Here is a 24226-nt window from a genome sequence, read left to right as displayed (position 1 = left end):
TATATGATTCTAAGGCGAAATAACAGTTTAAGTTCGTAAAGACTATATGTTCTATTCCGAATAATAATAAAAATAGTTTAGGCATTAATTGTAAAAACTGTCCAACATTTTCCCCGGTTTATGTATACGCATGTGTGTATGCCGGCGAGTGCGTATGTATGCATGTGAGAAGAGGATATACAGGACATTTATATGTGTATGCTTCGAATAAACAGATTATGTTCTAACTTGATATTGAATAGTTTATTCCATAGGGCATGTTTTAAATATCAGGAGGATCAGGTGGGAGGATTCAGTGTTCAAAGTCAGAACACCCAAAGGTAATTTCCTGTTTATTCGATTCAGACAAACCTCTGAAATACGAATTATTTTTACTGGACATTTTTTTTCAAATAATCTCGCACGATTATGCCGTTTGCCTGGGGTGACCACACTCATTAACGAACTCATATCTTTACAAATGAGGCCCGCCAATATCTCGCGGTGAAGAAACGAGGTTTAGACAAACGTTTCTACTTAATGAGCTGATTATGTTAACCGCCTTTAGCAAAGTCAGTAAATGAATAAACGCTTTTGTCACGTTCTTATTGAAATAAAAGTTTACAAATAACTTAATGTGATAAGAATCTGGAAGAAACATGGCTAGACTAAAGGTCGAGAATCGTCAAAAAAATATAATACTTTTTAGAGAAATCTATTCAATTAAATTTAAAAATTAATTTTTAGCATTTTTTCCCTAACTGTGGTCATATTACTAGATGCCGTGCATTCATCCACTATATCAGAACTTTTAGCTGATAAATATGTTTTTATTATACTTGTTGCCACTATAAGTGCAATTGTCGCACACAGCTAATCGGGTATATTTGCAAGGTAGTTTTTAAATTCTGTTTCATAAGTACGATTATTCCTATAATTACTGGTATGATGTAGATATTCCTATGGCCCCCTTTTTTCTATGTTGTACATAAGAGTTTGGTATTTAATTATTTAGTTTTCGTTTGTTCTATCAGATCTGTTTAACTGATCGTCGTTTAGGATCCTAACTTATTCTGAGATTGATTTTTTCTCGTTTCTCTATAAAGTTTTTCCATTCGAACTGTTTATACCCTAACTAACACCTACTCTAAAATACCTTGATCGCTGAGTTCCATAGAGAACCTAGTACCGCCTGCTCCATACCTTAGGGCGGGAACACAAACTCAAACCCGTCGGATGCACAAACATGTCGTTATTACTCTCCTACAATTATTTCTAGCCTCTATATACTTCAGTCTGTTTGAACTGGACATATCTAAGGAAATGGCAGAAACACAATAGGATGATCTCCAATCTGTAGTGGAATGGGGACAAAAATGGATGGTCACATTCAATGCTGCCAAGACTAAGCTTGTTTCCTTCAATAACAACAAGAATTTATCTCTACCACCAATAGCAATGGCGAAGAACACATTGCCGAAAAGTACTTCTTGTTAACTCCTTGGCCTAACGTTTACAGGGAACATGAACTGGAATAGATACATTGAGAGCATTGTTAAGGCTGCTTCAAAGAAGATGGGCTCTCTCTACCGTGTTAGAAAACTATTTACGCCTGAAAGTATCCTGTACCTCTATAAGGCCACCATTCGCGCATAACTACAATAACAACCTACACCTGACTAAACTCCAATCAAGGTTTTGTGGACGGAATTAGTATATTATTTAAAACTAAACTATGTCAGACATGGCTTTTTACATTTCAGTTTCGTTTATAAGTGAGATTCATTTTACTGATTCATCAACTAGTGCCATTAAAATCTGTGCCGTGGTTCTAGGCCATTTTTATAGTGCATTTTTACAATAAATCGTTATGATTATCTATGAATTATTGTTTTGTCGACAGATGAAAATCAATAACTACTTATAATATCATCATTAGCAGCAGCAATATGAAAAGTAAATCGTCAATATTTTTGGTTCTTGTTCAAAATTCTACTACATTAAAAATATATATATATATTAAGCTCTATATGAGATACGTATTCGTAACGAAACTGACCGTAGTAGTTAATTTTTTTTCAAATGACGAAATCAAGTTTACTGAATAACTCAGACGAAAAATCTATAAAAACAAACGGGAATAAAACATTGATTCATTTGTTTTATTTTTCTGTTCCAATTAATGTCTACGAATTATACGTATTTGTTTTAAAATAATATTCTTTATGCATATACACCTACTAGATAAATTAACGTGAGTTTTGGAATATTATAAATGTGTGTCGTCACTGAAATGTATCCCATACTACTGGCCTTTCTGTTCGCTTTTTTTTACTATAAATAGAATATAGGTATCTAGTCAGTACAAAGTGAGTGACCATTTGGGACTTCCAGGTGCTGTATGTACTCTCTTCTTATCTCGGCATTGTATCCAGTTGTCCTGGATTCTCCTTACCACTGGATGCAAACAGTGTCGATTCAGGAAAAGTGTGGTTGTTATTGCGCAAACCTTGCCTCACAATTCAACGCGCAACTACCCCTACAAGGGGTGTCTTAATCTTTCGAGACTGAACGGAGGCATCAGCAAGGTATAATACTGAGCAAGCCCCAATTTTTAGAGAATCGTCTTTTGAAACGAAAATTAGGTTCAGTTTTCTCCGATTCCGATTTTTAGTCTGATTTCGCTTATTATTTCTAAAATCCCAAAATTATCCTAATTTAACACATCCTCATTTTTTAAACGAAAAGTAGTGTAGAAACCTATGAAGGAATATATATATATATATATATATATATATATATATATATTTACATATATACATATGTATATATACATACACGCATATATATATATATATATCTATATATATATATTTTATCCTTACTTCTATTATCATGTATCTGTAATGATATGTATATAAATAAATGTAAATTATGTATATATACATATATATCTAAGTGAAAATTTCGGAATTAAAGAAAGAGCTAAGCAAAAGCATTTAAAATTCAAAATAGATTAATTATAAATATTAAGAAACATTAGACCTCTTCAAAATTGACCTTTTTCTTCAAACATATGGAAACTGATATTATCCCAATTCTCCAAGGTCTAAATAAGCTAAATATACCAGTTATTCTGATCTCTGACCTTGGCTATGCTTGCCTCAAGAGCCATGTAATATTATTGTTGGCGTTTTTCAAAAACGCAGCAAAATATGGGATATTATGTCCTTATTTTCATTATAGCTTTCCAGAGGTTGATGCTATAGCATTGAAAGTGGAACCAAATAAAAGCTAATAAAATGTTATTGCATATGGTAGTAAACACATGAACACCTGTGTTAATTGTGATTAATTTTAATGCAAAAACATATATTTTTATGCTTGGAAAGGATGCCATCATATAATACATAACTTTATCTAAAAAATGTTACTCTTGATGCATGTATATAATTTATTATCACTAAGTATGTTTTATCTCTTCATTTCACATTGTAAGTTAAAGCTGATTTGTTAAGATTTGTGAACTGCTGACAACATGGCATTTGGAAGAGAACTACGTTGTGGGAGAGTGGTCAGCGATACAAATGAACGGGATGAACCAACTGAAAAGAGAAGAAAGGTGGCAACTCCTGCCACAAGGTCATTCAGTGATGTGTATCTTATTGGGCAACTTAGCTCCAGCATCAGGGGCTCTCAACTTCCTACTAATCGTAAGGTGTTCCAGTATTTCCTGTATTTGAGGAATGATAATCCCAACAGTGGCAATAGGTCTTTAGCCCATGATACAGTGGATGTCGTTTTGCCATTCTGGAATATGGCAAGGATTAAAACACTAACTAGACCAAATGCAGTCAACCGTTTCATGATCCTCCATGAAAAGTACAGGAAAATTGTTAAAAACGAGGGAAGAAATAACAAACCAGAGGAAGAGAAACGAGCTAACTTTCTGAAGGACTTAGACAAGTTATTTGATATTGGAACAAAGGATGTTGTGGAGGAGATAAGAAGCAACAGGCTGCTCACAAAGGAGACCAAGGAAGAGGACGTCAATTTCTACTTGGACCAACAGACCACTCGCCTGGCACACATGTCAGGTCATGATAAGGTGTTTGAGAAGAAGTCTAGAGAGAAACGCTTCCGAGAAGAAAGAGAAGAGAGAATGTTATCATCAGTTACTGTTGCAGCAGCAGAAGTTGGGAAAATTTCAAGTGATGAAGACCCAGAGAACGGTCAAGGCTCTGGTACTAGTGAAGGTTCAGAATACACTAAGACAACACCATCAAAACGAAGTACGATAACCTTACACTTTCCACACTCAGTTATGACCAGTGAAGAGATTTGTCGAACTGCAGATCGGTTGTCACTTTCTGACATCACGACTACAGCCATGGTGTCTGCAGTGTTGAAGGCAGGAGGCGCAGATCTTGATGACTTTGTTATATCAGCCTCTACTACAAGACGAAATAGGAAAAACACTCGTCATAACTTGTGTCAAAGTTACATGAATAACTTCAAGGAAAGTCCGCCAGATTACTGCACACTACACTGGGATCAAAAACTTCTACGGGATGTTCTTGGTGAAAGATACCCAGTTGAAAGTCTTGCAGGGCTCGTCTCTGGTACTCCACAGTATGATGAAGGGAAGCTGCTTGGTGTGCCCTTCATAGAAAGTTCCACAGGAATCCAACAGTGTAATTCTACATTGGAACTGATAGAAGCATGGGGTCTCACAGACAACATTGTAGGCTTGGTATTTGATACCACAGCAAGCAACAGTGGCATCAACAAGGGTGCAGCGAAGCTTATTGAAGAAAAACTAGGCAAAAAGGTATTCTACTTCGCTTGTCGCCATCACATATCAGAGGTAATAATTGGAAGTGTATGGGAGGCTGTGTTCAACAAGGTCAAGAGTCCTGAGAACCCAATGTTCAGCGATGTGAAAGAGAAGTGGGACAAGTTGGTTAAGGACTGCCCAAGAGTTCTTGGCCTAGTTGAACAAGACTTGAAACAGAAGAAGACAAGCACAATTGCAGTCTTAAGCAATTTCCTTGAGGAAGCAAGTCCGAGGGCAGATTACAGAGAGGTGGCAGAGCTGTGCCTGATCCTGTTTGGTGAGGAACCTCCTCGAGGTATCCACTGGGCCAAGCCAGGTGCCATTCACCAAGCCCGCTGGATGTTTTCCAAGGAACTAAAATACAACACGGACACTATGTTCAAGCTGGAGAGGATGAACAAGTTCCTGGCCTTATTCTACACCAGCCACTGAGTGACCACCACATCTGCAGCTGATGCACCTATCCATGACCTCCAGCTTATGAAGAACATGCTGCAATACAAGCAGTATGACTATGAACTGGCAACCTCTGTTCTCAAGAAAATGAACAACCACCGTTGGTATCTGACCCAGGAACTAGTGCCATTCACATTGTTCAGTTCCCATGCCAGCATGACCAAGTCTGCAAAAGAGAAGCTCGCAGTCAAGCTTTTTTTTTTTTTTTTTACACAGTGATCACCACTTATCAAGGCCCGGAAGCCACTCAGGGATAAGGGTTATTGTAAGTACATCACGTTAGTGAGGAGATTTTATGAAGTGTTTAATTAGGGGGGCGGCTCATTAGGAATTTGTTAACATTAGACTTGAAGACATCCAAGTTGTAGGCCGGAGGAAAGCAGGCAGACGGAATAGAGTTCCACAGGCGTGCAGTTCTAAGAAAGAAGCTTTGCTCATGAAATCCGCGTTTTGATTTAGGCACAGATATAGAGTGGGGGAAATTTTTCACAGTGGATTCAGCTAGACGGGTGTTTTTCGTGAAAGATTGGCGAGGGGGGATCAGGGATTGGAGTTCAGACGAGCACCTGCCATGAAAATAACGATAAAACAAGGCTAGGCTCGCAACGTCTCTTCTGTGGGAGAGGGGTTGCAGGGTAGAGAAAAGGGCATCCCCCACTAAACCACGAAGTCTATTTTGTACTCTGTCAAGGCATGATAGGCTGTTTTTGGCAGCTCCTGCCCAGATATGGCAACAGTATTCCATCCTTGGCCGTACTTGGCTTTTATATAGATAGAGAATTGCATCAGTAGTGAGATATCTTCTGGAGCGGTAGAAGGATCCCACCATCTTTCCTGCGACCTTGGCAACAGACTTGATGTACGTGTTCCATTTCAGATCAGGAGTAAAGGTCAAACCCAGAAGCTTGTCAAAACACGGGGCCTCACCCAGACGAGAGCCATCCATCACAATTGATGCCAGCTGGGGATAAGAGCGTTGATGATGTAAGGATAGGAGTTTGGTTTTGGATGCATTAAAGGTAACTAGCCACATCTTCCCCCACTGAACCACGCGCTCGAGATCAGAGGAGAGAGAATCCGAGAGAACTTCGTCATTTACAGCCTTTGATGTGTTGCCGTAGATGGTCGTGTCATCAGCATAGATGTCAACGAATGATTGAAGTATGTGTTTAGGGAGGTCATTGATGTAGATCAGGAAGAGAGTTGGGCCCAGGATTGACCCCTGAGGGACTCCAGCATTTATATTGCAGGCCTCCGATTTTTGTCCATCTACCACTACTCTTATGAGCCTATCAGAGAGAAATGATTTAATGATTGAGAAAACATTTCCAGTTATACCGTAGCTGGAAATCTTGTGAAGTAGACCCTTATGCCATACTTTGTCAAAGGCCTTTGATATGTCGAGAGCAATTGCCCTAGAAAGGAAGCCTTTGTCAAGAGATTCACTAATCCTGTGGGATATAACCGTCAGCACAACTGCGGTAGATCTTGCAGAGCGGAAACCATATTGTGTGTCACTAAGAAGGTTATTCCTGCTGAGGTGGTTTACTATTTCTCTATTTAATATTGATTCCAGTAACTTACTCATAACACAGAGAAGACTTATTGGTCTGTATTGAGAGGGAGATGACTTATCACCTGAATTCTTAAATACAGGGCAAACTGAGGAGGTCTTCCAGGGGGTCGGAAAGCACTTCTCCTTAAGGCAGCGCTTAAATAGTTTCGTAAGTATGGGAGCAAGTTCTGGTTGAAGCTTTTTTAACACTATAATTGGGATGCCATCAGGGCCAGTTGCTTTACTGGAATCTAGGTTCTTTATTAGCTTGGCGACCTCATGCACGGATATTTGTATGTTACCTAGCTTGTTCTGTGTTATAGGAGGAAATATGGGGAGTTGATGGCCTTCGTCGCATAGGGTAGAATTAGCTGCAAAGTTCTTTGCAAATAGTTTGGCCTTGTCTGATGCTGACGAGATAACCTCTGGTCCATTGATAATGGTTGGGATAGAACGCACCCTTCTGTTCAAGATCCTATTTGTTATTTGCCAAAACTGGTGGGAACCAAGCCGCTGATCAGCTACCTTGGATTTAACAGACTGGGCATATAGCTCTCTTGCATTTTTTATTACTCTTTTACAGTGGTTGCTGGCAGTCCTGAAAGCAGCTTTAGTCTCAGTGCATCTATTACGTTGGTAGTTATGGAAAAAGTGATTTCTGTGCGCGATAGCAGCAGCACATTCTGGGGAGAACCATGGCTGGCTGTTAGGTTTTTGTTGGAATTTTTTAGATGGTATGAATTGGTCTATGCCTACAATTAACCATTCGGTCAGATCTGATACTATAGAGGACACTTCCTTTTTAAACATGGAGTGCAGAGGTAAATCAGATATGAATGTACGGAAGCTATCCCAGTCAGCCATAGAGTATCGGTATACAGTACGGTGGAGGGGTACGTCTGATGGCTTCTTACATTTTGTTTTTATCTTAACTGATACGACGGAGTGGTCGGAGTATCCTAAAGGAGAATGAACGGTACATGAACATAGCTCAGGGGAAGTTGAAAGAAAAAGGTCTAAGAGGCTTGCATATTGATTGGGTGTATCGGGCACACGGGTTGGTTCGCGAACAATCTGAGTGAGGTCATAAGCAATGGCAAAATCATGACAAAACCTCCCCTCATCATCTGTCTTATTTGAATGGGTCAGCCATTCCACGTTATGGACGTTGAAGTCACCACAGATGTGGATGTTAGCCGAGGGATGTGAAGACAGTATGTGGTCTATTTTCTCAGATATGCTCTTAAAGATAGTAACTCCGCTGTTGTGGGGCCTATAGAGGGCAAATATAAATACAGTGGTGTTAGCAAGTGCAACCCTGAAGCACATATAGGGTAAATTAGGATCTTCTCTAGAGATATCCCTGCCACATGGGAAGCCATCCTTGATGTAGGCACATATTCCATGCCCATGGCGATCTTGGGAGTCAGATTTAGCTGTTAAATTGGAGTATCCATTAATTATGAACTCATCTAGGGAAGTGGTCGGCCCTATCCCAGTTTCACATAGAAATAATATGTCCGGTTTCGTCTCCTGTAATTGGGTTTCAACCTCTGGAAGGTTGGAACGTAGACCCCTGATATTGGAGAAGGAGACCTGGTAGTAGGGGTCTACGCTGGAAGATGGGGTTCTAGGTTTAATCGAGTTTTTATTCTGGAGATATTTCATGTTGAGGTTTTGGGATTTGTGGAATAGGTCGGCATACTTGGTTAGAGCAGTACAGAGAGGGAAAGTAAGAGAGAAAAAGACAGGAATTTTTTTATTTTATTTGTAGCACACGAAAAGGTAAAGCCGTAACAATTACCCACTAGTATGGCATCGAGAGGCCCCACCAGAGACTACTGCATGGTCCAGATCCACTCACCAAATGGCAATACAGCAGTCCCAGTACTTTGCGCCTGCTGATAGGACAGCCTCCTTAGTGGTTAATCCAAGGTTCGGGTCCCTGACTATCAGGCGGATAACATCAGCCCAGACAAAACGTTTACCTCCAGCACCCTTACTAGTGACATGGCAACAAGGACAGACAAAGACAGAAAAATATCCGACATCTCAGACTACTGGTCACCAAGTAGTACCGACCTTTAAGCAGCTTTTTCTTCACCCTTTGTCAGAAACATCACTCATTGAATGAGGACTGAATGACAAAATAGGAGAAGCGAGAGTTACTGGAGCTGCCGATAACACATCCACTGTATTATCTACTCTCCATTTAAAAAAAAAAAAAAGGGGGGGGGAGAAAGGGGAATGGGTACAAGTGACTCATATCTAAGTAGTAAGTCCGGTGCGAACTTAATAATTCATGACACTTTTGGTGATAATCTCCCCTCCCATATTAATGGGTGGAAGTTTGTCGGTTATCTATCTAGTTTGAATCATTAAAGTTTCATCTTATAATTAATTAAAATCCAATAACTAACTATTATCAATTTGTAAAGACTGCTTAATATTAATTTACATTAGAGTTTAAATAATTATTCAAGGTTTTAGTTTAGGAGGTCCGTTTTCATGAGTGACTTTCTTTGCACTGTATTATATTTCGAATGTACTTGAACATAAGGCTAACTATATAAGGTAGGATTCGAAAACAAGAAAGAATTTTCAATACAGGCAAGCTTGCAGTAATAGTATATATTAAGTATACTACTTAAATAAAATCCTAAGTTTATCTACTCTAGAGAATAATTTCCGGCATTTTTTTTTCGTTAGTTGCCGGCATTTTGATTGTTTGTTTTCATCGTTCAGCTTTGTAGCAGGAGGGGGGGACGGATAAGATGGAATAAAGACAAAAAGATAGGAGAAATGCAGACAAAATACATAAAACACGAAAAGTAAATTTAAAACAATGTAACAAAACATTTAGGATTAGTTAAGAAAAAAAAATAAAATAATAAAAAATAAAAATACTTAACGTTTTTGCACTAGAGATTCCGCCAGCGGTTTTTTATCAACTGTTAGCTAGCATATGGCTTACTAGAGTGACAGGAGATTTCTACTTCCGGATGACTTGGTCGAGTGCCTATCTATAGAATAAAAGTCGTAACGCGTCTATGTGTAAACAATATCTAATTTACATTTTTTTTTGTTAAAAAAAAAAAAAAAAAAAAAATTAAAAAAAATTCTAGCTTTTTTTTTTTTATAAAGTCCTAAGTTTATCTACTCTAGAGAATACTTTCCGGCATTTTTTTTTTCGTTAGTTGCCGGCATTTTGATTGTTTGTTTTCATCGTTCAGCTTTGTAGCAGGAGGGGGGACGGATAAGACGGAATAAAGACAAAAAGACAGGAGAAATACAGACAAAATACATAAAACACGAAAAGTAAATTTAAAACAATGTAACAAAACATTTAGGATTAGTTTAGAAAAAAAAAATAAAATAATAAAAAATAAAACTACTTAACGTTTTTGCACTAGAGATTCCGCCAGCGGTTTTTTTATCAAATGTTAGCTAGCATATGGCTTACTAGAGTGACAGGAGATTTCTACTTCCGGATGACTTGGTCGAGTGCCTATCTATAGAATAAAAGTCGTAACGCTTCTATGTGTAAACAATATCTAATTTACATTTTTTTTTGTTAAAAATAAAAATAAAAAAAATTTTTAAAAAAATCTAGCTTTTTTTTTTTTTTATAAAGTCCTAAGTTTATCTACTCTAGAGAATAATTTCCGGCATTTTTTTTTTCGTTAGTTGCCGGCATTTTGATTGTTTGTTTTCATCGTTCAGCTTTGTAGCAGGAGGGGGGACGGATAAGACGGAATAAAGACAAAAAGACAGGAGAAATACAGACAAAATAAATAAAACACGAAAAGTAAATTTAAAACAATGTAACAAAACATTTAGGATTAGTTTAGAAAAAAAAATAAAATAATAAAAAATAAAAATACTTAACGTTTTTGCACTAGAGATTCCGCCAGCGGTTTTTTTATCAACTGTTAGCTAGCATATGGCTTACTAGAGTGACAGGAGATTTCTACTTCCGGATGACTTGGTCGAGTGCCTATCTATAGAATAAAAGTCGTAACGCTTCTATGTGTAAACAATATCTAATTTACATTTTTTTTTGTTAAAAAAAAAAAAAAAATTAAAAAAAATTCTAGCTTTTTTTTTTATAAAGTCCTAAGTTTATCTACTCTAAGTTTATCTACTACTTTTTTTTTTTTTTATAAAGTCCTAAGTTTATCTACTGTAAGAAACAGAGAAACCTGAGAGTTACAGGAAAGGCAAGCCAGTGTTTCCTGTCATCAATGCAGCTACAGTTCTCACAGACCTGGTAGGGCCAGAGTCTCACTTTCTATTTGATTCTTTTCGAGTGAAATGTGACTTGCTCACTACTCCTGCTGACACCTGGGAAGACAATGACAGCTACAGGAATGCACAGAAGTTTGTGAGGTGAGTGAAAGTGACCAATGATGTGGCTGAGAGAGGTGTGAAACTAATGCATGGCTTTGCAACTCAGATCACAAGTGACCCAGAGCAAAGAAGCTGCTTACTACAAGTTGTGGAGTACCACAGGAAAAAATTTGACAGTTTCAAAAAAGCCACATTGAACAAGTGATAATACATGTATTAGTAACATCCTATCTGACAGTTTATTATGCAATATATGTGTCAGTGCAGTGCTATCATACTACCAAACTGATTTTTTGTAGTGTCCAAGCTGTTTGTGCATTAAAATTAGGTAAGATTTACACAGGTGTTCATGTGTTTTATTGTGCTTACTACCATATGCAAGAACATTTTATTAGCTTTCATTTGGTACCACTTTCAATGCTATAGCATCTATCTATGGAAAGCTACAATGAAAATAAGGACATAATATCCCATATTTTGCAGCGTTTTTGAAAAACGTCAACAATAAAATTACATGGCTCTTGAGGCAGGCATTGCCAAGGTCGAAGATCACAATAACTGGTATATTTAGCTAATTTAGACCTTGGAGAATGGGAATAATATCAGTGTCCATATGTTTGAAGAAAAAGGTCAATTTTGAAGAGGTCTAAAGAAACATATTTAAATAATAACAAGCTTGTCCCGATCTAAAAAACACTATATCAATGATAGTCCAGTATAAGTGATAAACGTCAAGATATTGTAGAATTGAATTTACAATATTTTATTCAAAACGACGACTACGATTAATAGAGAAAAAAAGTTCCTTACTCCATGGATTTTCAAATATAGGCTATTCTCCTCAGTTGAAAACAAGTTTAGCAAAACTAATACATGGATAAAAATCTAATTTTGCTTGTTATTTCTGAAAACTTTCGTTTAAAAAAGTTTTCGAAGGAAAGCAAAAATTTATAAAGAATTAAAAAAAAAAAATTCTTAGCAATGTCCAATTATAAGCGTTGCATAACTCTAGTGAGAGTATGAAGTGCTTCCATGGCCAAGTCAAATCATTATTAGAGTATCACTGGAAGAATAGATAACATAATTAAACCCTTCTTAAGAGAAAAATCCAGGTTGTCCTCGACCGTCGTACATCTAAACAATATGATATAAATTCGGGAGTGCCTCAATGGTCTATCCTTGGACCTCTATCATTCCCTAATATTCATAAATGACCTCCCTGACAAAATTTTCTGTGAGATGGGTATATATACTGATAAAACCACGTTTTATACCAGAAACGACAGGAAAACAAATGAACACATATCTAAGGAAATGTCAGAAACACTAAAGGACGACCTGCAATATGTAGTGTAATGGGGACAAAAATGGATGGTCACATTCAATGCTGCTAAGAGTAAACTGGTTTCCTTCAGTAATTACAAGAGCAATAGCAATGGTCAAAGACTCTTTATATGAAAGTTTAAACTCCTCGGCCTAACGTTCACAGTAAACATGAGTTGGAACAATTACACTAAGAGCATTGCCAGGACCGCTGCGAAAAAGGTAGGTTTTCTCTACCGTGTTAGAAATCTACCAACGCCCGAAAGTATCATGTACCTCTATAAGGCCACAATTCGCCCATGTATGGAGTATTGTTGTCATATTTGGGCTGGTGCATCTGCTACTAGTCTCCCGCTCCTGGACAAGGTATAAAAGGCAGTCGCCAACCTGATAGGTCCTGAACTGTTATCCAAGCTTCAGTTTCTGTCCCATCGACGAAATGTTGCATCCCTCTACCTGTTCTACAACTACTTTAATCGTGAATGATCTGAAGAACTGCAAACACTTGTACCCCCTGGACGTAAATACCCCCGACAAACCCGACAAGCAGCTAAATCTCACCCTTTCACGGTAGAGATCCTTAGATGTAAGAGAGCTTTCTATTTCAGTAGTTTCTTCCCCAGAACTGCTAGACATTGGATTTCAAGGCCGGAGGCGTTACTCTATGGACAATTCATATCTGCAGCTGAATACGTGAAACTATATTCGAATTATGAAGCTTGCCACTCTATGAACAAACGATGATTTAATAACCACTGCGAATTATTATTATTATTACTCCCCTAGTCTTTACAGACAGTGATTACGCAACGCAACTGTTTAAGGGATTAGTTTCCTTATAATGTATAAATCCCACCCCTTCACGGTAGAAATCCCTAGATGTAAGAGAGCCTTCTTCTCCAGTAGTTTCTTCCACAGAAGAGCTAGACTTTGGAATTCCCTTCCGGCTTCCTGCTTCGTCAACTGTACTGACATGCAAAAGTTCAAGTGTAACGTGTACATACATCTTGCTCTTCAACTCCCCACATAGTACCCCTGTAGCTTATGTCCATGATAGTAGCCTCCTACATGAAAGTGGCAATGTGCCTGGTTTGGGGTGAAAATGTAATAAAGGAAACTATTATGATTTTACCTTACCGTTTTGTCTATATTGCAAGCTATGTTGTATTTCTTCAGCATTGAAAGACCATATCCTCAATTTTAGTCTTTACGCTTTAACATCTATCTTTTTACCCCGACTCTACATCATAAGATACATCTACAAAAATATGTCATTATTTCTTCATTTCTGGATATTTTAGAAGAGAAAACCTTTTGGAATCTCTGATTGGATCTACCCAATACAAACCTCATACGCTGGCTGGATTTCTGCAGCACTAATTATTTGACATGGCTGAGTATTTTGTATTTTAACATAAATTTTTACTTTCCTGCAAAACCCTTTATAATTACTATTTTCAAAAGTTGCGCCAACAGCAAAATTAGAATTTGTTCTATATGTTCCTTTGCATAAAGTTTTTTTTTTTCTCAGAGGAGAAGAAACTATCTTTAAAACTTCGTGGAATAAGGAATATTTCTGACTTGAACTCGTATCGCTTTGTTTTGAATAAAATACTGTGAATTTAAGTCTACAATATCCGAATATCTATTATATATATATATATATATATATATATATATATATATATAGAGAGAGAGAGAGAGAGAGAGAGAGAGAGAGGGAGAGAGAGAAGTATTATTCGGATTGATTTAGCCCCTCTGATAAGTCGTAGACGACAAAACACGTGCCAGTTGATGATTATATTTTAAAAAACAATATATATATGTTTTTTTTCTTTTTTATTACATTTTCACCCCAAAACAAAACACATTGCCACTGTGGTGTAGGGAGCTACTATCAAGGGCAGAAGCTACTGGAGCACTATGTAGGGATTTGGGTAGCAAGATGTCGGTTAACGTTTCACTTAAACTTATGCATGTCAGTACAGGTGGGGAAGCAGGAACATGGACTGGAATTCTAGAGTCAAGCGGTTCTGGGGAAGAAACTACTGGAGTAGAAAGATCTTCTACATCTAGGTGTCGCTACTGTGTGGGGGTGGGATTTAGCTGCCTGTCGGGTTTGTCGAGGGTGTCTACATTGTGGGGGCACAAGTGTCTGCAGTCTGTCAGGGCATTCACCATTAAAATACTTGTAGAACAGGCAGAGGGATGCAACGTTTCGTCGATTTGACAGAGGCTGAAACTTCAGGGCCTATCAGATTGGCGACTCTCCTTTGAACCTTGTCTAGGAGCGAGAGACTAGCAGAAAATGCACCAGCCCAAATGTGACAGCAATACTCCATACATTGGCGAATGGTGGCCTTATAGAGGTACAGGATACTTTCAGGTGTCAGTAATTTTCTAGCACGGTAGAGAGAGCCTACCTTCTTCGCAGCGGCCCTGGCAATGTTTTCAATATAATTGTTCCAACTCATGTTTCCTGGAAAGGTTAGGCAAAGCAGTTTGAAAGATGCACTCTCAGACAGGGAGTCACTGGCCATTGCTATAGGTGGCAGAGAAGGTTTCTTGTAATTATTGAAGAAAACCAGTTTAGTCTTGGCAGCATTGAATGTGACCATCCATTTTTGTCCCCATTCCACTACTGATTGGAGGTCATCCTCTAGTTTTTTTCCCCATTTCTTTAGTTATGAGTTATGTGTTCATTTGTTTCCCTGTCACGCCTGTTATAGAGTGTGGTGTCCTCGGCATATATACCCATCTCAGAAGCAGTTTTGTCGGGGAGGTCATGGGTCTATATATATATATATATATATATATATATATATATATATACACACATTGTCGGGGAGGTCATGTATCTATATATATACCTATATATATATAATATATATGTATTTATATGTATGTATATATGTGTATATATATGCTATAGTAATCGTATGCGTGTATATATATGCTAGAATAATATATATAATATATATATGTATATATATATATATATATATATATATATATATATATATATATGCTAAAATAATCGCTTAGTAGGCTAAACTAACCAACCAAGTTTATATGTAAAAGCGTAGAATGAATTCGATACTTTAAACATTCACGATTAAAGGTAAGGCTAAATATTTTTTGTCACCTAATTATAATATATTTTCATAACATACGAGCTATATATACTAACATGCTGAACAATGTTGAAGTAAATTCTGAAAACGAGTGTATGTTATATTATCTCTCCTCATGACATCATATACATTTTATATTCCACACAGCATAATATATATACACGAACACACAGATACACAGACACACACGCAGACACACACAACCACACATACACATACACACACACACACATATATATATATATATATATATACAGAGGAAAAAAGAGGGGTGAGAGATTAATAATTATGAAATGATAAATCGTGTTTTCATAGTAGGAAATATTTTTAAAAATCCAATTTATATGTACGATCGTTTCGGAAACATAATGTTTTCAATTTTTCCTCATAAGAAATTTTGATGGGCAATTCTACAATTATTAATCTCTCACCTTTTCCATTCATATAGCTCTAGGTCATTCCGCTTATCGAGTTCACTATAACTTATCAGTACAGTTTTTGAATGCAGGCGAAACCATTACGACAGGGAATTACTCTAAACAAAAAGGGGGACTGCACTAGAAACCTTGACAAAACACCAAGCATTAGTCAACAGAAAAGTCAAAAACCTAAGTTATATCAAAAACTACTTCAGCGACTCTACCGCTATCAGCCAGCACGATGTTTACGTTGCTGGAAGAAAAGACTAAACCCGCAAAGACTTTCTTGTCAATAGGCAAAAATGAAATAACAAAAGAAATTAAAAGGAACAAAAAATTAACAAAAAAAGGAGAGAACTTTCATTAGGTGTGCTGGGAAATGTTGCATGTCTCTGACTCTTCGAATACCATTGTTTGCTTTACGATCGTAATTTTAATCTTTGTGGTTTAAATAAATTGATGGCTGTAACTATAATATATTTTAGCTTAACGGAAAACTTTATAACCTAAGATCAATGTAAAATCGTATGATCACGCTTTTACTCTTGTGAATACTGGCAACTGATGCAATCCTGATGCATAGACGCCTGATTAATGTAAAGTGATAATACTTTTGTCACATTCAGAGAAGTGTTGCTCATATTTCTCTTTCTATTGGCTTGCAAAACACCAATCAATTTTGTCACATAACAGCAGCTGTCTCCGTTTATCTATACGATATTACTAATTGAACACATATGTAGGTAAGTTCTTCATTTCGTTATTCTAATTATATGAACTAAAGTCACTTCTGAATTTGATTTTTCCTTGTAATATATTGGTTAGAGTTTTGGTTACATATATTTACATATATAAACACCTTTTCTTTTTCAGTTTATTTATCAGAATTTCCACGAACATAATTTCACTCGAAAACTTTTCATCATTAGAGCCCAGTAGCATAGAACAGATCCTTTGCAGATGAAAACATGATTGGCTTAAAGTCTAATGTAAACAAATACCTACATCGCTTTCGACTATGTAATCTAATGACGACGTGTTCATTTACGATCCTCATCCTTCTTATAGAAACATTCACAATATAACTGATTATATAATTCAAGCTTATCCAATGATAACTTTTGGTATGTGTTAGGTTTAATTTAATTGTTTTGCTTAATGGCATACGAACACTTTTCTCGTTTATTTAATGCATAATCTACTCATGTTATTTCTAAGTTTAAGTTCTTAATATATTTAAATGAATTGAAATAGATATATATAGAGAGCATTGCCAAAGCAGCTGCGAAAGAAGGTAGCCTCTCCATCTACCGTGCTAGAAAGCTACTCACACCTGAAGGTATCCTGTACTTATACAAGGACACGGTTAACCATATATGAAGTACTGTTGTGACATTTGGGCTGGTGCATCTGCTACTTGCCTCCAACTCCTGGACAGGGTTCAAAAGAGAGTCACCAACCTGATAGATCCTGATTTATCAATTAGGCTTCAGCTACAGTCCCATCGACGGCATGTTGCACTCTCTGCCTGTTCTACAAATACTTTAATGGTGAATGTTCTTACGAATTACAAGCACTTGCATCCCCTCGACATAAATATCCCCGATAAACCCGACTATCAGCTAAATCCAACCCCTACACAGTAGAGGTCCCTAGGTGTAACAAATCTTTATACTCCAATAGTTTCTTCCCAGAACTGCTAGACTTCGGAATTTCCTTCCGAGATTCTGCTTTCAAGACTGTACTGACATGCAGAGGTTCAAGTGTAATGCGAACAAACATCTTGTTACTCATCTCCCTTCATAATATTCCTACAACTTACGTATGTCCCCGATAGTAGCCCCCTACTTCAAACTAGCACTGTGCCTTGTTGGGTGGATTTTTTTTTCTTTTTTAAATATGAATTAAAGGTATCCAATATGTATTCATGGTAATATATATATATATATATATATATATATATATATATATATAGAGAGAGAGAGAGAGAGAGAGAGAGAGACTTGTTTGCAATACACTGAATTTTACTGGTTACGTATAATTCAGTAAATTTCATATACCAATGAATTTTTAAGCCAAAAGGAGTTGACTTAAAATGTAAGCTACAAAATTATCAGATTTCTTAATTGAGCATTCATATACTGTATTAACAAAAGCAAGACTTTAAAAAAGAATTGATAGCAACAAAAAGTGTATGTCATTGTAAGTTACACTTGTTTCAAGCCCGGTTGTACAATTTCAAGCATTATGGCGTTTGAAAATTTTCACATAACCAGCTTTTCTTCAGACTTCTTGAATAAAAAAACACCTTAACAATAGAACATAATTTAAAGAAATTTCCCTTAAAGGAAAAGATGCATGCGAAAATATTTATTCAGGACGCATCTGTAACTTACAATGAAATACAGGTTTTATTGCTATCAATTCCTATTTTTTTAAGTCTTGCTTATGTTAATACAGTATATATATACAGATACAGGGTGACCCGAAAAACAAAAGCTGAACGTAGGTTATCTAGAACATATGCTGTAGAACGGAGAAAAAAGGCCAAGACCCTAGTGTTATTATGTAATGTTTTGAATATAATAAACTAGTTATGACCAAAATTTCATTTCATTCGGATAAAACACTAACAAACGGGGCCTAATTAGATTTGGGGCACGTTTTTTTTGGTCACCCTGTGTGTATATATATATATATATATATATATATATATATATATATATATATATATATATATATATTAGGGGAGTGTCGATTTGGTTTAGAATTTTCTTATTTGTTTTTAGGTTCGCTTATTTGTTTAGAATTTGCGAACGGAAAAGAAAAAGAAAATCAAATTAATGCTTGGTTCATTTTAAATCATGAAACCAATATCTTCAGCTTGATCTGGTAACATAAGATTAGTATTATTCTTCACTCATCAATACATATAATAATATATAGCATTCCAAAATCTTAATTGATTGTCAAAATGAGTATAATGTATTTAATGATGATCGCAATAACAAGTAAATAAGATAACAACAATGTGTGATTTTATAAAAAAACAAAACATAACCGTTTGTAAGACTCGCGCATGCGTGTAAACTTTTCTTATAATGTAGTTAAGGTAGATTGATCTAATTGTCGAGATAAGTGTGTTTTCCATTTATATAATCCGATAAACATAAATCTATTGATAACTATACGGTAAAAAAATATTCTACCTCAAAGGTTTGTTTTTTATTACTTCTTTGAATTCATTTTATGTACGGGTTCTTATCACAGTCAAAGGTTTCATATCCGCACAGCTGTTCCCGTTTCGTGAGTTTATATTGCGTTTGGGTTTATTGAGACAGTATAATCCATTACGGTTACCTTTTCCTTATTTTTCCAATTAGAAGGCGTGGTTGGCAAGATATAGTTCTCCATTGAAGTTTCTGTGTTTTGTAAAAAAAAAATATATTTCCCTAAATACTATGACGCCGTCTAACATCGCAAGCAAACTTGGAAGTAGTCAATATATATATATATATATATATATATATATATATATATATATATATATATATTTATATATATATATATATATGGCGATTAAGATACACTGAATATTCCGCGTTTCATCCACTCTAGGACTCTTCAGGCTTATGCGCATAAGCCTGAAGAGTCCTAGAGTGGATTTATACGCGGAATATTCAGTGTATCATAATAGCCATATATATATATTATATAAAATTCTATATATATTTTATAAATTACTAACTAGCTCTTCCTACGTATTGAGCACCTTTTAAATAAATACTTAAAGTTTACGCATAAATCTATACTTTCGTATATTAATTTTATGTGAGTAAATTAAGTAGTTATATATATATATATATATATATATATATATATATATATATATATATATATATATATATATATATATGATAAAAATAATGCAAACAGTATTCCGACAAAATAGAGAAATAAAAATGAACAAACCGTTTCATGTGAAGGAAGGTGTAGCCATCAACAATTGTGGGTGTTTTTAAAGGTTTTCATCATATTTTTATTTTAAAATATTTTTATAACGCGTTTCGAGCTTAGGGTGTGCTCTCTTCAGATATTTTCGTAAAAAGTTTTTCTTTAAAATGGGAGTTTGTAGAGTTGCCTCCACTGATATTAAATATGTTTTTCAGAGTGATGCGATGCGTGTGTTCAGTGTTCAGACATTCTGTCTCCAACTGTAAGTGTTCACAGTGTCCGGTCAAAGTTAGTTTCAAAGAGTGTTTTTTAGTCCATATGGTGAAGGTTTTTATGGCTTTTTTAGGGTTCTTTTTAAATACTTTCTTTCCCCATGTATAGCATACACTCACACACAATCACATACGCATACATATACATTCATGTACATGTACACATGCACACGCACACGTACGCAGGCACACACACATACACACACGTACATACATAGAAATATATGTAGGAGCATACATATATACACATATACATACCCACCTACACACTCACACACGTACTCGCATACATCCACCGCTAACAATTATTTTTATTTTTTTATTTTTTTTATTTTATATATATATACTTTTTTTTCCCAAAACACGCATGTATATATGCGCTTAATCATTCAGACATACGTACACGCACCCACACACACACAAGTAAGATGGAGAATAGGTAGAAGATATATATATACACACACATACACGCACATACACACATATATGTACACACATATATGTATGTGCACATACACTCACAAACATCCACATACTATGTAGGCACACACACATACACACACACAGACATATGCAGGGGCTCACACATACGCGTATATCCATATCCACACGAACACATTTACCCACTCATACATGTGCATACATATGTATATATATATACATACACACACATACATATGGATGTGTATACACTCATCCACCCATATATATATATGGGCACATGCACTCACAATCACACACACATACATATTCATACATTACACCTTATGTATATATTGGTTGAAGTTTCCTTTCCAATCCAAGCACATATGCATACATGGATTCGGTCACCATGTATGCATATGTGCTTGGATTGGAAAGGAAACTTCAACCAATATATACATAAGGTGGAATGTATGAATATGTATGTGTGTGTGTGATTGTGAGTGCATGTGCCCATATATATATATATATATATATATATATATATATATGGGTGGATGAGTGTATACACATCCATATGTATGTGTGTGTATGTATATATATATATACATATGTATGCACATGTATGAGTGGGTAAATGTGTTCGTGTGGATATGGATATATGCGTATGTGTGAGCCCCTGCATATGTTTGTGTGTGTGCATGTGAGTGTGTATGTGTGTGTGCCTACATAGTATGTGGATGTTTGTGAGTGTATGTGCACATACATATATGTGTGTACATATATGTGTGTATGTGCGTGTATGTGTGTGTATATAAATCTTCTACCTATTCTCCATCTTACTTGTGTGTGTGTGTGGGTGCGTGTACGTATGTCTGAATGATTAAGCGCATATATACATGCGTGTTTTGGGAAAAAAAGTATATATATATATATATATATATATATATAAAATAAAAAAATAAAAATAATTGTTAGCGGTGGATGTATGCGAGTACGTGTGTGAGTGTATAGGTGGGTATGTATATGTGTATATGTGTATGCTCCTACATATATTTCTATGTATGTACGTGTGGGTATGTGTGTGTGCCTGCGTACGTGTGCTTGTGCATGTGTACATGTACATGAATGTATATGTATGCGTATGTGATTGTGTGTGAGTGTATGCTATACATGGGGAAAGAAAGTATTTAAAAAGAACCCTAAAAAAGCCATAAAAACCTTCACCATATGGACTAAAAAACACTCTTTGAAACTAACTTTGACCGGACACTGTGAACACTTACAGTTGGAGACAGAATGTCTGAACACTGAACACACGTATCGCATCACTCTGAAAAACATATTTAATATCAGCGGAGGCAATTCTACAAACTCCCATTTTTAAGAAAAAACTTTTTACGAAAATATCTGAAGAGAGCACACCCTAAACTCGAAACGTGTTATAAAAATATTTTAAAATAAAAATATGATGAAAACCTTTAAAAAAACCCACAATTGTTGATGGCTACACTCTTTTAAATATACATTTTTTCTCTCGTTGGAACTACACAACCATCACTTTAGATATATATATATATATATATATATATATATATATATATATATATATATATATATATATATATATATTAGTTCTAAAACATAAATTAATCTATAAACAAATATTTCATATCAATACTATATATTCCTATATAAAATTGCACACACCCACACACACATATATATATATATATATATATATATATATATATATATATATATATATATATATATATATCATTATCCTTATAAATTTAAATGATGTATTAGGAAGATTATTCTTAACATTAATACAATTTTGGATATAGGACAACGCGGCTCATGCGTACATGGCATAATGTAAAGGTCAAATTCTCACAAAACCTACTCATTAAGTTAGGCTGTATTTTAGCAATAACTCTAGCATGTCTTCTGTCGACTAGTCTATTACGGCTGGTCCATCAGCGTAGACAAAACATTTTTCGTACCCTCAATGAATACAATTTAACAGGATTAAATCTGACGAACGAGGTGTCTAATTGACAGGTCCTTTTCAGGAATTTAAAATGTTTCACGCAGTATATTGCTCGTATTATATGTAATTTAAAAATGCTGCTCGTGTGTCAGTCTCTTAATGAAAAACAATGCCAATATAAGCTGAACGCATGCTAATCGACTGTAATAATAATAATATGCAATCAAAGAATATAGAGTTGTCAATTTAAATTTTTTTGCTTCTAAAAATGCTCCCGTTTGTGTATATACGCGTATTTTAGTATTCTTTCTGAAGAGACTGTTCATTAACGTAGCATCAACTTCACGTGTGAACTATTATTCAGGAATACGAATAAGGTAGATGCAACATATTCGAAATAATGCATAAATCTAGTACACAACTAGTAAAGACGTCTTACTATCTGTCATAGATACGCGTTAATAGAATGCAACTTATGCTGCTGAACATGCTTAATCAGTTCAGATTACAAAATATATGATAGCCAACGTGTAAAATTGTAGAATGTGTCTAGGCATTCGCCGAAAGTAGGGCGTCCTAAAGAATTCGCAGTAAAGATGTTAAAATGATTTCTAAGAAAATTCACTTTAGTGAAGACATTTGTATTATGCTGGCTGCAGGATTAAGTAAACAGTGGGAGTCTGCAAGCATGACAGCTTTGACAAAGCACAAACTTAATTATATATGGTGCCTTAAAATGTGGTTCCTTATAAAGCATGTCTACCGCAGCTTACCTATGTCGGTACCGTAAATGTTAATAATTAAATACGTCTTATTAATACAACACATTTGAAAAAAATACAAACACATTTTTATCCGATGCAAGTATGACCTTTGAAGCCAATATTGTAGTTTTTATTATATGAAGTGCCTTTCTGTTGTGAAACATATTGTGAAAATGGCACCCCTACAGATTTATACGATGCACTATTCCAGGCGTCACTAACGATAATACGATTCTGCGATCAGTCAATCTTGACCAGTCAGTCTTGACCTTGATGGAGTAGGTCGAAATCATACTTTCTCCTGTCAGTCCTGAATCGCCAAAATACCTCTCAGTAACACGAATAAAGCCATTCACTTCGTTAAATATGGATATTGATCTGAACAAACTCTTAAAAATAGTCGTATAAATCTTAGACGGCAAGCAGATATTTCAAACAGAAATAATTATAATGTTTAGTTAATGACACCCACTTGTCATTACGTTTGTTAATTGGAAAAGGGTCACTTTATTAAATTAACGGTACGTTTCAAAAAAAAAACCTGCGATTTGGCACATTATAGTAATTTTACAGACATGATGATCTAGGATAACGATGTGTCAGAAAGGGCTGGATAAGAAATACATTTCCTGTGATAATCAGATGCTGGGTCGCATTGCTAAGTCAACCTCAACCTTTAAGACTAATATTTATTTTTATATCAGGTAAATAATAACACATAGAATAGTCCAAAATATGTTTCTCGTCATGTAGGATATAGCTAT

The sequence above is a fragment of the Euprymna scolopes genome, chromosome 18 (assembly GCF_053919585.1).
Source record: "Euprymna scolopes isolate OS-2025 chromosome 18, ASM5391958v1, whole genome shotgun sequence".
Lineage (NCBI taxonomy): Eukaryota > Metazoa > Mollusca > Cephalopoda > Sepiida > Sepiolidae > Euprymna > Euprymna scolopes.
Note: the sequence above shows the minus strand (reverse complement) of the source record.